Here is a 15,886-nt window from a genome sequence, read left to right on the forward strand (position 1 = left end):
CAAACTCTGCAATAGTGATCACGTCTTGATGTAAACATTGCTAAAACTTGAATCCTGCCCATTTCAAACTATTGAGAAGGGCCCAGTCCAAAATGTGAAATAACTAGGGCTTTCAAACCATTCATTTTTCTAATCATGATTAACCGCAGAATCTAAATAGTCAGTCGTGATTAATTGCATTTTAGTAATAAATTGTTTTAAATTCCATTATTTTGCATTACAAAACAGTTTTTAGGTCCTCATTAACAAGGTAAAGCAATTCTTACCAGATTGTCTTGATTAGGAATCAATGACAGCACAACAAATGCATGGAACCAGCACTGGTTTCAGGTGATGCCAGTATCATTAGTGTAGCTGGTGCAGCCTCTTAAAGACGGGAATGTTGGCTGGCAATCAATAATAAATAAATAACACATTATGTATGGGCCTTATTCGCGTCACAATTAACTTATTAACACTGTTAGCCCTAGATAATAACCACAAATGTTCCCACTTTGGCAAAAAACTGTGTTCATGTCAGACTCGTAGAATTAATGTGTCTTTCATGTCATGACTTTGATATAAAAGTTTTAGCCCGGTTCGGCTGTTCACAAAACTAATATAATCACAACATTTTCTCTTTTCTTAAGCAAAAAAAGTTTAAAAGATAATATGGGAGCTCAGGAGGAGGTTAACACACCTGCTTAACAAATGTGTGTTAAATTTACTCAGTTCTTGTGTGTGTGAGTAAGTGCAGCTGTGTGTATCTTTCTGTGTTAGTATGATACCCCTTCGGAGCTCCAAAACAGGGCTAATGAAGTTAGGCAGGCCACTAAATCTCAACTGCAGAATGATTACTAAGCTCAGTTTAGGAAATACCCCCACTAGCGCATCCAACAGACCAAAAAAAAAAACTACAGAGGGTCAGGACCGACATTAGTGACAGATCTAAGGGAAATATCACGTGGAAGCAGATACTCGTCTACTTTAACGCCCGCATTCTTATTTTCAAGATGAAACTGTTTTTTCCACGACCATCAATGTCACTGTTATGAAGGAGAAGAATATATTTATTTTAGCCTTAATTCTCTCTGTGTGCAACATACTAGTCTGGAGATTTAAATTCATGTCCTCTCACCAAGTCATGATTAAAACTGGAGTTTGGGCTTCCTCAGAGAAAATTTAGCTAAGTACAGACTGTTAACATACAGGACAGCTACACTCACAGACAGCCGAGCCTCCTAGCTGCCTATCAAGCAGAAAAAAAAAAAACAATAAACCCTCTCAAAACAGTTCAGATCTGACAGAGTCCTGGTGGGATCAACAGATGTGAAGTCTGGTGGCTGCTCTCTCAGTAACCAAAAAAAACAAAAAACAATCCATTCTAAACCCCATAAGATGCGTCTATGGTTCACTTTGAACCAGCAGATCCAGCATAATTACAACATGATCAGAGAAGAAGTGTCTCCTTTGTTTCTAGCTTAACAAGTATTGGGCATGACACTTAACCAAAGCACTTCTGCAAATCCCAGAGGAATCTGCCTTTCCTGTTGTCACTGGGTGTCACATAGCATTTCTTTGAAGACATTTTGTTTTAAGTATTACTTGTCGGGCCTCATAAGCAACAAACCAACAAATACATAATAAAAAACGTTATTATTTCTGTTCTAGCATTGTCCCACCAACACATGTCCCCTCGTAAGTTTAGGTTATTTGTTGAAAACATAAATCATATGTTAGTATTGACAGCAGCAATCTAACTTTGCAAGAGTTTGGTCTTTCAAGGACAAATGAATTGCAGACATTTCAAAAAAAGCTGTGCTTTCTGCAAAACGATGTACCAACCCAATGAAAAGACACACCAGCACATGAATCTGCCTTTTTTTCTGCTCGTTACAGAGCATTCAACAGCTTACTGCACCAAACTGAACCCCTGCAGCCTGCCTCTCCTGTGCTCTCCTCTTGGACCAGAGCCCATAAACAGGAAGGCAAGCACACACACCGTATACAAGAGTGCGTACACACACGCACAAACATGTATGAGCACACACATGCATGCAGAGATAATTAACCCACAACAATCAGCCTCAGCATGAACACCCACACACAAACACACATTCAAATGACACGTTAACTTGTTTGACTGGGCACAGAATACTGTCACAACCTCTCAGCAACACACACACAAACACATACACAACAGTTAAAGCCTGGCTTCAGGGTGTCGCTGGCTGTGGCAACTGCAACAGATGGAACTGCAGCAGCAGCAGCAGTGGGGCAGGTAAGGTGAAAGGAATTGAACCTCCTTGTGTGAATGCGCATGTATTTTTTTGCGCCAGCCTGCACAACTCTTTCACCCTGCTATTTTGAGGTGGTTCTTTATAAATCCTACAGCATGGCCAAGTCTCTGGCAAGAATTCAAAAGACAAAGCATGCATAAAACATGACAGACATTCAGACAGAGGAGAGTAATGGAGTAGAGGCAGAAAAGAGAGAGAGAGAGCAAAATACATGCCAGTGTAATAAGGTATGCAAAGACTGTTTTCAATGCAGCAGCAGCAGCGGCACTATCAACCGTACTGACAGCTCTACAGTCAGATCTGGAGGGGCAGATATGCTACCACGCTAGCATGGTGTGTGTTAAATTCTACTGCATACAGATAGTATGGCATTTGCTCCCCTGTAGGAACCGACAAGCATGATCATCCCAGCTCTCATTGACAGAGCGAAGTGAGAGAGGCAGGAAGAGAAAAGGGTGAGAGAGTAAGAGAGGATGAGAGAGAGAGAGAGCGCGCAAGAGAGAGAAAGCGAGAGAGAGAGATGCAAAAGACATGTAGCCTCAGACCTAGCAATGATACTCTTAAAACACCCACCTCGGTCTGCTGCTGATTCCTGACGCAGTGAGCACAACCAGGGAGTAAATGCAGAATAGCTATGATGGAGGACCAGCAGCCAAAATCCAAGAGATTGAGCAAACCAGAGGAGAGGGAGGAAGACTGATACAAGACTGGTAAACGTACGACCCGGTGTGACTGAGAATATGTGTTGGTGTGAGATGAGCATGTATGCCTGACATAAGAGAGAGACAGAATTACAAGGAAGACAGGAAAAAAGTGACACAAGACAGACAGAATAGGGACAGGGGAACAGGGAGAAAGAAAGAGATGGAAAGAAGAGACAGAATAAATGTGTGAGCTTGGAGAGTCACTGAGCAGAGCAGATGCATAAAAGGAAATGCCCCTCCCTCTTTCCTCTACACACACACACACACACACACACACCTCTCCCTTTGCAATGTCAGCATTCGAGTACGCATGCATTCAGTGAATCAGAGTGAGCTGTAAATGGTGAAAGAGAAGAAGGGTGAGCCAGAGAGAGCATGCAAGAAGCATGTGTTCATTTTCAGTTCAATGACAAGACACTCCTTTTGTCGCACTACGAGATCCATGTTCCACTGAAATTGGCTCAAAGTTGAAAGGCTGCATAGTAACTGAACACAGCTCAGCAAGCTGGCTAGAGCTCAATAAGAAGTGGGATGCATTATGTTGCAAAGCTCTATGAAAACACCTGTAAATCCTGTTTGCTATTATGCCATAAGGGAAAATTGACATGCACGCTATCTATACTGCATCTAAAGGACCTGATAGGGTTGTCAAAATAAATAATCAATGCTCAGATAGTAATCAAAACGAAAGGTTAGTATGGGATACAATGCAAAACAGTAATGGTTAGTAACGTTCCCATTTCAACATCACTCAAGTATTAAACATTTATTACAAACATTAACCAGACTGGCGCGCTATAGCCATTTTATTTTTAGCCATTATCCAACAGCCACATTAGCCGTCTATTATGCTATTGCTATGCTAGAGGCTAATGGCTAATTGTAAAATGACTAATGTAAATGTGCAAGTACGGCTGGGCAATACAGGTATAAAATAAAATAAAATCACAATATTTTTAGGCTATATCGTAATATCTTATATATGTCTTGATATTTTGAAATCTCCTCTAAACCACTGTAAACCCATGGTGCTTTTATTTTCAGGGACCCAGCTCGTCTCAGGCCAGAAGTGTTGATGTTTCTGCTGTGGACTTGAAGCTTTCTGTCAATAATTGGATGTTAGCATTAGCAGAAAGTTAAACTGGTCGCAAAATGTGAATAAATAGTCACAATATGGGCCTCTGCAAAACATCAGCATTTTGTGTGTATGTCTGTGAGAGGCAAAGCCGTAGGAGAAAGAGGGAAAAACGAAACTAACGAAGCTAATCTCATGCCAATGACTAAAAAAAGGGACCATTTATACTAAATGTTCACAATAAAGTCATTTTATACATCACACTTAAAAATATTGTTGCCATTGATGTTATTTTTTGTATTGTTCAATCTTCAATAAAACATTTTTTATGGCTCTTAATTTTTATTAAAATATCAAGGATTTTTTGGGGGGCATCCATATCAAGTTAAAAAATTCTAGTATTGTGACAACCCTTGGATTTGGTTTAGGCTCAGACAAATAGCTCTTTACATGCTCCAGTTTCTGTGAGGATGCTGTAAAATCCCAATCAGGTCCATGTCTGTTCACTGCTAGTGCACCCTCACCTTCATGCAAACGAGGGTCAATTAGGAGGATTACTTCCCTACAATGATCAATAACTTATTACATACTACTGTACATCAAATCCAATGCAGCCTTGTTTGCATAAACTGCCTGTTATATACTCTCATCGATATCATCTTTAAAGGCAATGTTCAAGATTTAAGATGCCAGTTATATTGCCTCCTAACCATTAGCAGCCACCCAGATAAGTGCTACAATGTCTGTGAAACTGACCCCACCTTGACTATAGTAGATATAAGTAATGCTAGCATGAATCAATGGGCTGTGAAACCACTGCTCTCAAAAAGCAGGGATGGAAAATTCACTTAATGTTATTGATGTTTAAACAACATTTATGAAACCGACCACCTGACTCCTCTTGACAAAATAAGATTAAAGGGTAAGAGCAAGAGAAAGAAAGAAAGAGAGTGGGGCAGGAAGAGAAGTGAAGATGAATTTCACTTCTTTGTATAGCTAAAATTGGTATTAATGGAAACATTCACAAAACGTCACATACTTTTATATACCAAGGTGGAAAACGAATTGTTCACCACCATGCTTAAGAGTTGCTGTGTGGCTTTCTGAACTTTAAAAAAATTAAAATGTATGTATGCATTTGTGTTTATGTGACTAATGGGAAAACAGTTTTTAAAACTGGTCAAGTGCTTAGCGAGAGCGCTGCAGCCAGCAGGGCCAGGCTGCAATGGAAAAATCTAATGGCATGTCCATATGGTCAACGTCCAGTGAAATTGCTTGTTTTTGCTATTGACAGTCTAAAATAGTTCCTCTCAAGCCTCATTTCCACTGCACAAAAAACCTGCTAACACCCGCTAATATCTGGCTTTTTATTGTAATGGGAATGTGTACAATCAGCATTCACATCCGGGTGAAATGACTCTGCAGTAGACGTGGGTTTTTATTGCCTCCGGCTCCAATCAGCATTGATGGGAATACAACACCCGGCTGAACACGCTAATTTCAGCTTCGTAACCAAAGAGATGCAATGACGCGCCCTCACTAATTTCAGTCTGTCTCCTCCTAAGCAGAAACACCGATCCAAATACAGCTGCACCGCTATTTTTGGTGGGAAAGGGGTCTAAGTGTCTGTCAAGATTACTGAAAGGATCCATAAAGGGATATATGTTGTGAAAGAGTAAGATCCTTTTTGTTAAATGAGAAGAAGCTGCAAAATCCTTATCGTCAAACCCACCAGACACCATTTAAATAAACATTCATTTTATCATCGTAATACTCGCTTTATTCAAAATTAACCAAAACCAAATAGATTTCACAATCTTGGTTTGTCTTTCCACCATTTTAACAATCATCAGCATTTCAAATAAACTCTTAAAATCATGTAAAAAGTTGTTAATACCCTGGCTCTCTACATGCTAAAATTACTGTGTATTTAAAGGGAGTCTGGTGGGTTTTGCCATGGTGATTTCAGGGCCATTTCTGATTAAACAAAAAGGATCTCAAGCTTTATCCAACAGTGTTAGATTGTTTAGCCACTGCTAAAAAAAAAAAAAAAAACATCGTGAGCCTCTAAGGATCTGTAGTTTTTGAGGCTGCATATACCAGCATGATAACGTTATAGCACATTGTCAAACAATAGGCTAATGGTGACAAGTTAGCACTAGGCAATCACTTGGCACTGGTCTGCTGCAAGCTAGCATTGCACACACCCACATGAAGGTTATGAAATGACAACACAAAGGCCACTTAGTTTAAACCAAGACAACAAACTCTTTTTGTCTCTCATTGTCAAACAGCAGTGCATTAGCTTCGCTTCTGTTCTTACCTTTAACAATAAAAGCCCTTGACAGAAACACTGCATCATTACTTATCAGGGGTAACTTATTAGCATGCCGAGGCTGCAGTGATGAGCTGTTCAATATTTTTAAATAATTTTGCTTCAGATATTATATTATGACTTCAATAAAATGTACTGAAACAAATGTATATGTTAAACAGAAAGGCAATTTATTATTTTAACCAGTAAAAAAAAATATACTTGGCTGGTCGATTTTTTATCTACCAGACATCGTTGAGTCAAAAAGTTAATTTCAGTAACAGATTGTTGAATTTTAAAAAACTGTTTCTGCCCTTGCCGACTCAGCCATGACCACACCCTCTTACTATGACTCGACACCAAATAGATCTATTTGTATCACTGTGGGTACTAGAGCCCTTGCTGCACCAAGTGCAAGAAGGCTGATGATGATGATGAGTGCAGGGAATGCCAGATTTATTAAAATGGGTTTTCAGCACAGATTACTTTGAGCATCAAGTAACTGAACAGGTGGCTTAGCAGGAAGTGTGGGGCCAGAGGTGACGCCTTCGAGTGTAACCCAGCCCAAGATGCATCATGTGAAATCACTTGACATACAGGAAATATTTTGCAATGTATAGATGAGTAAGTACTTGCAACATGCAACATAATTGAAAGGTGAAGCACATTTTTTATTCTTGAAGACATTCAGAGCACAGCCAGTCTGAACTTACATAACCAGACAGTCAGAAGAAACCAGTAATGTATCACCAATCATGTGTGCCATATTATGCAGCATGAAAATGAAATGGGCCGGGCTGTTTGCAAACATTTCTAAATGTTTTGTGTGTGTGTGTGTGTGTGTGTGTGTGTGTGTGTGTGTATATATATATATATATACACACATACACACACACAAATAATGATCATAAAAAATAACACATTTAGCATTCTCTGTCTAGTTCGTGTCAAGTGATTTCAAAGCACTTCCACTTCCAAGAAATAATATTCTTAGATGTGATCTACTTCAGTTTGTTGTCTGTGTGGTGTTTAGATCAGCTTCTTTTATATCTGTATTAATGGATTTGCTTCAGCCTGTGTGTGTATGTGTTTGTGTGTGTTGTCCAGAGCCTGAGGGGACAGCTACAGCTTCACTGTTGCGCACCACTGTCCCTGGCCTTTCTCTGTGAGCTCAAGCTCAGTCACGGCATCTCCAACCTCTGCTTCCAGCCAGACCATGGCTCCACAGCTCGCTCATCTCCAATCATGACACCACGCATGGTGGAGCGTCTGCCAGACAGTCGAATGGGGCCATAGCAAGAGATCTTCACCCACAGCCACAACAGTAACTACACTTTCCTAAGAGTTTCTGAGAGTTGAAGCAAAACCACACAGTGTCCGTCCACTCCTGCCCATAAAATACATCAAAAGCACTATAATAAAATAGATTTGCAAGAGGTGCTGGAACTGCGTGGTTGCAACAGGTGACTAAATAGTTTTTGTTTTGGAAAATTTGTGACAGTAAGAGAGGTTGGTGGGTAATATAAGTAATTTTTTGAGAACTGTATGCTATGACATAGGCATTTTATGTTTTTCTCCAAAGCTAATGGGCATTGTTTTTTAGGGTTTGAGGATATTTAGGGCTTAGACATGACCTCAGTAAGGGGGTCAAAGTACTCATCTTAATCATTGAAAAGTGGAAATGCGTTCCTCAAAAAGTGTCAAAACTGGAAGTACTTCAAAACTGCTATCATCAAAAATGTCTGGACTAGTGTTGTATTTATATGAACAGTGTTGCAATGTAACTAAGTATTCTACTCAAGTACCGTACCTAAGTACAATTTTTGAGGTTTATGTACTTGAGTATTTCCATTTTATGTTAGTTCGTAGGCTACTTCTACTCTTCATTTATTGCATTCATTAATTGAGTTTTATTTACCTCAAAGAGTCAAAATATTAATACAAAATATAAATCAAGTAAGAATGAAGAATGTATTATTACAGATTAATCTCCTCAGCAGTAGGCACATAGTTAAAATAAGTTTCACCTTCACCAGCTGCTACATGAAATAAGGAACACACTCATGCATCAATAATAATAATATATAGGTCTATTACTCTAAAATGGGCCATTCTGCAAAATAAGTACTTTTACTTCTAGTAGGCTATTTTAAGTACACTTGAATTCTAATACTTTTGTACTTTTACTTGAATTAAATGTTGAATGCAGAACTGTAACTTAAAACAGAGTATTTCTACACTGTTGCTACTTTTACTTCAGTAAAAGATCGGTGTACCTCTTCCACAACTGTATGTTCGTATACTGGAATATTAAATGGGTTTTCTTTCACTCATATAGCCTATTTTTAGACACAGATGATGCAGTGTAGTGTACACTGTTCACCTTTACTTCATCTGCAGCTGTCTGTCTGTCCGTCTGTCCGTCTGTCTCTGTCTCTGCTGTCACTTTGAGAAGAAAGTCCTTTCACTGACAGTTTTCACTGATAGTCAAATGAATGTGTGTGCCGTTTTAGCTTGTTTTAACACAGTAACGTCATGTAATGTGACTTCTGACAGAAAACGTTGGTTCAAAGCGTTTGGGCCACAATCTATAGAGAACAGATTGAACGTACAAACACATCACACCACACAAGACATCACCTTAATTGCTCCAAGACAAGGCACAACAAACAAGGCAAAGCGCATTCCTGTCCGGATTCACCTGTTGGCAACTTGGAGCTACTTTTGAAAAAAACTGGAGGTGCACGTGGCGTCTGGTGGCTCAGTGGATAGTGCGGCCCCATATACAGAGGTTGTATCGTCGCCACAGCGGATGTAGGTTCTGCCTTGGCCCTTTGCTGCATGTCTCCTCATCTCTCTCTCCCCCTTTCACGCTCACACTGTCCATAAAGGCAATAAAAGCCTGAAAGAAATTATCTTTACAAAAAAAACTAGAGGTGCATAATGTGAGACATTAAAATTGTTAAAAATATACAAGAACTAATTTCTGTCTTGACAAACACAAATACAGCTATTTTTCGTTTCACTGGAACTGCACCATGTGTTTAAACTATAAGAGCTTGTCTGCTATATTGGTTGGTGCAGAATAATGCAGGCATCTAAAAACACTGCTTCATAAGTGCCTCTCCTGATTTATTGCTATTCACTACTTTTCCAGAAGTCAACAATTACTCAATCAATACAATCACTAAATATATATATTTAACACTGCTGCATTGTTTTCTAGCACGTGGACTCTTGAAAGCTTCCATGGAAGATGCTGACGCACACCTATCCTCAAGAACCCCCCCACCCCTGTCTTTTACCTGTCGTAATACTTGTCGTAGTAATTGTTGAAGAACACATGAAAACATACACTTATTCACTTCTAATTAAAGAGCAATGCAATAAATATAATATCAATACAGGCCTGTGCCAATTACCGAATAGATAGAAGCGTCATTCATAACTTTGACATTCGAATGTCTATTCATTCAATCGAATATCATTAGTATTCCACTGTTTGTAGAATTAGATTCCAGTAGTGGATGATTACAAAGTCCAAGGGTCAAAATTATTGAAAAAAGAGAGATGTAAAAAGTAAATAACAAAATATTCTGCTTTTATCCATATTTGTTGCCATTTTCTTAGGTCTTTTTTAAATAAAGAAAGTTGACTTAATAAAAAAATTACAATAATAACACTTTAATCTGATGAATCAATTTATTCAAATTTAGGATATTATTTTACTTTTTTTAGGGTGATGTCATAAAATATGACAACAGACATTCAAAACTTAATTAGAAAATCTCAATACAAGTTTGGAATGTAAAAATATGACATTTTATATATCCCTATTTCAATAACACAGTTGTTAATACAAATTTTGAGCAGTTATTGCCAAATTGTTGGCTTACATGATGAAACTGTTTTACCTCCTCACATAGAAAACCGGTAAAAGACAAAACAGAACTGTCTTGCAGATCTTTATGAGTCTATATACAAAAACTTTACACAACAGTTGACTACACTTTGAGCCCCATACTGAGTTGACTCTGCGGTCCTCTGGGTATTGCTGAGGAGAGGACCATTAGGCTTTTAGTACTGCAGTTTCTGCACGGCCTCACTGGGATTACCAGAGAACAGAGCAAGTAACAGGCAATAAGTAAACAAAATTAAAGGCTCTGAGGAATTAGTCTTTAACCTTTTGTAAAACACAAAAAGCCACACAATACTGGATCAGCTCCTGACCTGGTACATGACAGTGTAAAGATGAACGGCTGACTGATGTCTCCGACTGATAACAGAAGAAGATGTCATGCCACTACTTTAGTTTTGGACTAGCTTAATAGATAGATGATCTAAATACATACAAGGGAAAGCACTGAGTTACCTCAAATTTTTAGTTCATAGCGCACAGGGTTTATGCCACAGAAATATAACCTAGATACACTGCAAAAACCATCTAAACTGTAATTTTAAGCAGTGCGCTATGCAAAAGTCCCACCAGACTGCAGAAATACTGGCTTCAGCTTCAAATAACCATATGTCTGGATCTCAAGTGGATATGTTTTTCTTGACACCAGAAAGAAGGAATGATTACCAGTTATCCCAAGAAAGGAGGCACTTCAGCAGACAGTTGATACTGCACAACTAAGGTCACCATGGGACTGCAACTGCACTTTTCTGTGTATATTTGCTCACCTCTAATAATACACAGCAGACAAGTAAATACAGTTATTCCACGCAACAAACATGCTGAGTGAGGCAATACCCTTTCTGTTTTGGTCAAGGGTTGTCTTTTGTACAAGAGCTACAATAAATAGTTTATTAAAGGATTTGTTGTCAACTATTGAATCACTAGCCAACTAATTAGATAATCCAGTAATCTGATGGAGTAATTTTCAAAAGAAAACATAATCGTAATTATCTGATTACAGCCTCTTAAATGCAAATGTTTTCTGGTGTCTTTACTCCTCCATGACAGTAAACTAAATCCCATTGGGTTGTGGACAGAACAAGACATTTGAGGACATTTTCTTGGGCTTTGGGAAATACTGATTGACATTTTATAGCATTTTCTGACACTTTATAGACCAAACAACTAACCGTTCAATCAAGAAAATAATCAACATAATAGACAATTATGCCAGCTGAATCAGATTCAGCAGTTCAATACAAATACTTTTTCCCGTATGAAGAAAGTAACCAGAGCAAACCAGGGGAAGGCCCTCAAAGGCTTAGCTGAAGAGGCTGAAAGGAGTTTCTGGCTATTTGTAGATTTATTAAGAGTTAAAGCTTCAAGCTATGCTTGTCTCCACATATCATATTTTATTTATGAAAATATTAATTATAAGAGCAGTGCAGACAACCTAATAACATAACGTGTAACTTTGGACAGCCGTTCAGCATTTCTCAGTAACCTCTGCATTTGAAAATGTTCGAGATAAAAGTCTGAAGTATCTATGCAACTACCTTGTCATATTCTCTTCTAAAAATAAGCTAACATAAATTAAGTCTCTACATTGCATTTATAGATGGCATCGCAGCAATTTCTCTAAACCATGTCTCTGGTCGCAAGCAAAGATCCCCAGAGTAATTAATTGGGGTATATGATTTCTAAAAACAAACAACCTATACAGATCAGTTTAAAGTATATAATCCAACCAAGTCTCCTCAAATACCTGAGGCAGAGATGCAAAAATAGTCCACCATCATTCACAAAGTCACTCTGTTTCGTATCAGTTTCATGATGACTTGATGGTGTGATTCAGTATCACTATGCTAATGTGTATTATTGACAAAACTGAATGTTGAAATATCATTCCAACTTTACAGCCCTATTTGGCATAAAGTGTCTATTATTTTACCAGAGTTAAGTAGGAATCACTGACCTACAGTGCTTTCAAACTGTACAATCACCAAGCGCTATACTTCAGATTCCACGCAGGGTGAGGTGCCAGAAATCGACAAATCTATCCATTCATTTCTGCTGACACAAAAAATGTCAATGTCTGATGAAATCCCAAATGCTCACAAATTGTCTGTTACCTTTCATCATTTATCTGCCAAAGCAACTCAGGCAAGCAAATTCAGTCTTCATTGTCTGCAGGCCAAAGCAAGTCGGGGATCTAATCAGGAGATGCAAAGTGCAGCTCTCTAATTGCATCATTAGCTAAACCAATGACTCAGTCACAGTGACTTCAGCCTCCCCCTCCCCCCACCACTCCCTCCTCTGCCCCATCCAGAAATAGGGAGTCAAGCCTGAAGCTCTTTACTGTACAGCTGCTCAAGCAGAATAATTCTAACATGTTATGTGCAACAGCGCAAAATGTTAGCGTTCCAGAAATATCCAACTGAAAAACATAGCATTAATGAGACTGTGCTATAAAATATGTCATCAAGACACTGTTTAAGCATCTGTTTATCTTCAAGGGAGGGGTTCCTAATTTTGAAACACAGAAATAAAACATGGCTTAGGCACACAATGCAGTGATGTTGCCTCAACATGACAGGCATAGCCCCATCTAAAATGCTGAAGACTGTAATAGGGCAAACAACTCGCTGAAACCTTTTCGCCAAGTACCCAGAGGTAACAGTCATACACAGGCACACAATTGTGATTTTGAAGATTTGGATTTTGATGTGATGCGATTTAAACAGTAAACAAAGCTCTCTTGATGCACTGTAATGGGAACAGAGCCTTGGAGTCTTTTTTGGCTCACTTGATTGTACAATGGTGGATGAAAAAGCCACTTATTTGGATGACCCCTGACTCGCTGTGGTTCTGCATGCTTTGCTAAGAATGACTAAGAGGCGGTTTCCCAGCAATTGAAAATGCAGTCTACCAGAAAAGAACTTGAGATGTGTGTTTCCTGTCTCTGTAAAGTGAAAGAGGTGACAGTAACACTTCTGGTGCTTCCTGTTATGAGCACTTGAACACAATTGAGAGCATAATCTTGACAGGGCTTGTGTCGGTGAAGATCTCTAAATGGTGATGCCAATTGCTCTGCTTTGCTTAGATGAATAAGAAGCACGACATGCCTTTGAGGATCATCCAAGCTACACCAACATAACTTTAAAGGGATAGATCAGTTTATTTGAAGTGGGGTTGTATGGGGTACTTTTCCATAGACAGTATGTATTACATGCAATAGATGGCGGTTGCCCACCCCCAGTTTGGAGACTCAGATCAGAGTTCAACAAGTTAAGCAATCTCATTCCCACTGCACAAAGTACCTGAAAACGCCTGCCAATATCTACCTTTTTAACACAATGGGGAAGTCTACAATATACACACCTGGGACTTTGCAGTAGTCATGGGCCTCCGATCAGCTTGATGAAACGCAAAACCAGGCTGAACACACTAATTTTAGCTCCTAAACCAGCAAGATGCAATGGCGCGTCATCACTAATTACCCTCCATCTCCACCTTAGCAGCACTCAACCCAAATTAATTTCCACTGAGTTTGAAAGTTAAACTGATTAAGTAAGAGATATATTAAGAGAAGTAACCACCGCTAAGTTTTCACAAACCTCTGTTTATGCTGCTTTCTCCTGTAACCCGTTCTCCAGCCCGGCCATAACATCACGAGGAGTCACCAAAACAAAATCCCCCTGCACACACAATAGGCACACTCACCCACTGCAGAGCCGTGTACAAGCTCTGCTCCACTTGCAATGGGAAAGGAGTTTATAGCCTATTTTTAGCGTGCTTACCCATGTTTAAAAAACTCGTGCACATGATAATTTTTGTGGAAAAGGGATATAAATGAGTGATTGTCAATGGAGTCTGGTGTAGAGGGGGAACTGAAACCCTTAACTGCTTCCTCACTGAAATGGGCTGTCTGACAGAATGATAAAGTGGTATAAATACTGTCAATATATAGTGTACACCTAAACTGTTACAGATTGTTCTTTGGTTAGGACTTTTTTTAGTTGGCTGACATACATTTTGTTGGTGACCCCCATTCACGCCAGTACACCGCCTTGCTTCTGTGTCAGACTCTAGCCTGCCTATCTTAACTGGGGGGATGCAGACCGACGTCTACTGTATGTAACACACTACAATCTCACTTCAAAAAACTGAACTATCCCTTTAACTTCAATATTATGACATTTCAAGTGGTTATGCTTTATTAATAACAATGTATGCACAAGAACTGTTCCTAGTTTTAATTTCAGTCATTTTAAAGTGTTTGACAGTGTTTTTTCCTGATGTCACGGTGATGTCTCGGACTGATGCAGGATATAACCTGGTCTCTGCCGCACTGTGTTAGCTACAGTCAGTATGCAGCACAGTCTGACTGCGGCTGCAGCTGAGGATGGAGAGCTTCTGGATCTGACGTCTCCATGTCGACTCACATCTACAGAGCGAGCTCTCAATGTTAATATGCGTTTCTCTGATTTCTCTAGTCTTGAACGCATCTTTAAACTGTGAACGTGTAGTGAACGTTACCTCGGGCTAACGTTACTCTGACAATTTGAGACGCTGATGTCAGTCTGTTATGCCGTGGATTGCAGCGAACTTAAGGCTCACCACTCTGCACACTTGGCAGGCTGATCACGGCCAACAAAAACGAGTCCTAATCACAACCACCCACCCTTTAGTTGATGTGTCTTGTGTCTACGTTGCTGTTTTTAACTAACGGCAGCGATGTCATGTTCATTTCGGTACCGCTGGTAACCTAGCTAGTTACCGAGATTAACGTTGCGTAAACTGGTTTGCCAATATAAATAAGCACACACGAACGATGTTAAACACATTTCGGATTGACAAAATCGCTGATAAATGTCTACATAACACTTATTGTCTCTGAAGAAAGCACATATGCTCCTACCTTTGCCGAAATCCTTCTCTTCCTTTATGACTGTGAAGACCCTCTCTGGATTTTTGTTGCTCTGACACAACTACCACGCGCTGCACCGAAGCCCCGCCCTCCTGGCTGCAGGCGAGCTGTCATTCGTCACTTAGAATACAACTGCAGCCAGATCGAGGCTTCTCATTGGTTAGGACATCTGTCAATCTATTCGGATTCTGCTTCCCGCGGTTTCAACTGCACTCACAATACATTACATGATGCAGCCTATATTTAGGTGTCAACGACAACTGCAGTCATGAAAACAAGTCACAGTGACCCCCAGCATTCATAAACCAGAGAAGCATTGGTCAATAGCCCCCTGGGCACTGATATGCAAAAGACCCCACCACCCCCACTATAATGGACGTAAGACAGACTTTGTAGTGGTTTTGCAGGCTTTTGCATTATTTTTTTGCAGTTTTGTGTTTCTATATGGTCATCTTGTGTCCTTGTGGTCGATTTCTGTCTTTTTGTAACCCTGTTGTGGCTTGGGGCAAGTCATTTTTCATTTGTTAGAGGTAATCTGCTGTTTTATTGAGGTAATTTAGTGTTTTTTATGGTCATTTTGTGGTTGTTTTGTGCATCCTCTTGTGTCTGTATGAGGTACTTTGATGTCTTATTGAGGTAATTGAGGTTTTTATTGCGTCACTGTCGTAATTATGGGATTACAAAAG

General features: G+C 39.5%; 1 protein-coding gene across 2 annotated transcripts in view; it reads right to left on the bottom strand.

Moving 5' to 3' along the window:
* Positions 1 to 15,247, bottom strand: part of kcnab2a (potassium voltage-gated channel subfamily A regulatory beta subunit 2a) — a 110,822-nt gene extending 95,575 nt beyond the window's left edge. Inside the window, exon 1 of one of the 2 annotated variants that reach the window (XM_042506533.1) lies at positions 15,192 to 15,247. The gene's annotated coding sequence lies outside the window, so the exon portion shown is untranslated. Of the gene's footprint in view, positions 1 to 2,852; positions 3,181 to 15,191 lie in introns of those variants that run through there. The other variant, XM_042506523.1, reaches the window with a different exon arrangement.
* Positions 15,248 to 15,886: the final 639 nt, after the last annotated feature.

Source organism: Plectropomus leopardus, chromosome 2 (assembly GCF_008729295.1).
Source record: "Plectropomus leopardus isolate mb chromosome 2, YSFRI_Pleo_2.0, whole genome shotgun sequence".
NCBI classification, from domain to species: domain Eukaryota; kingdom Metazoa; phylum Chordata; class Actinopteri; order Perciformes; family Serranidae; genus Plectropomus; species Plectropomus leopardus.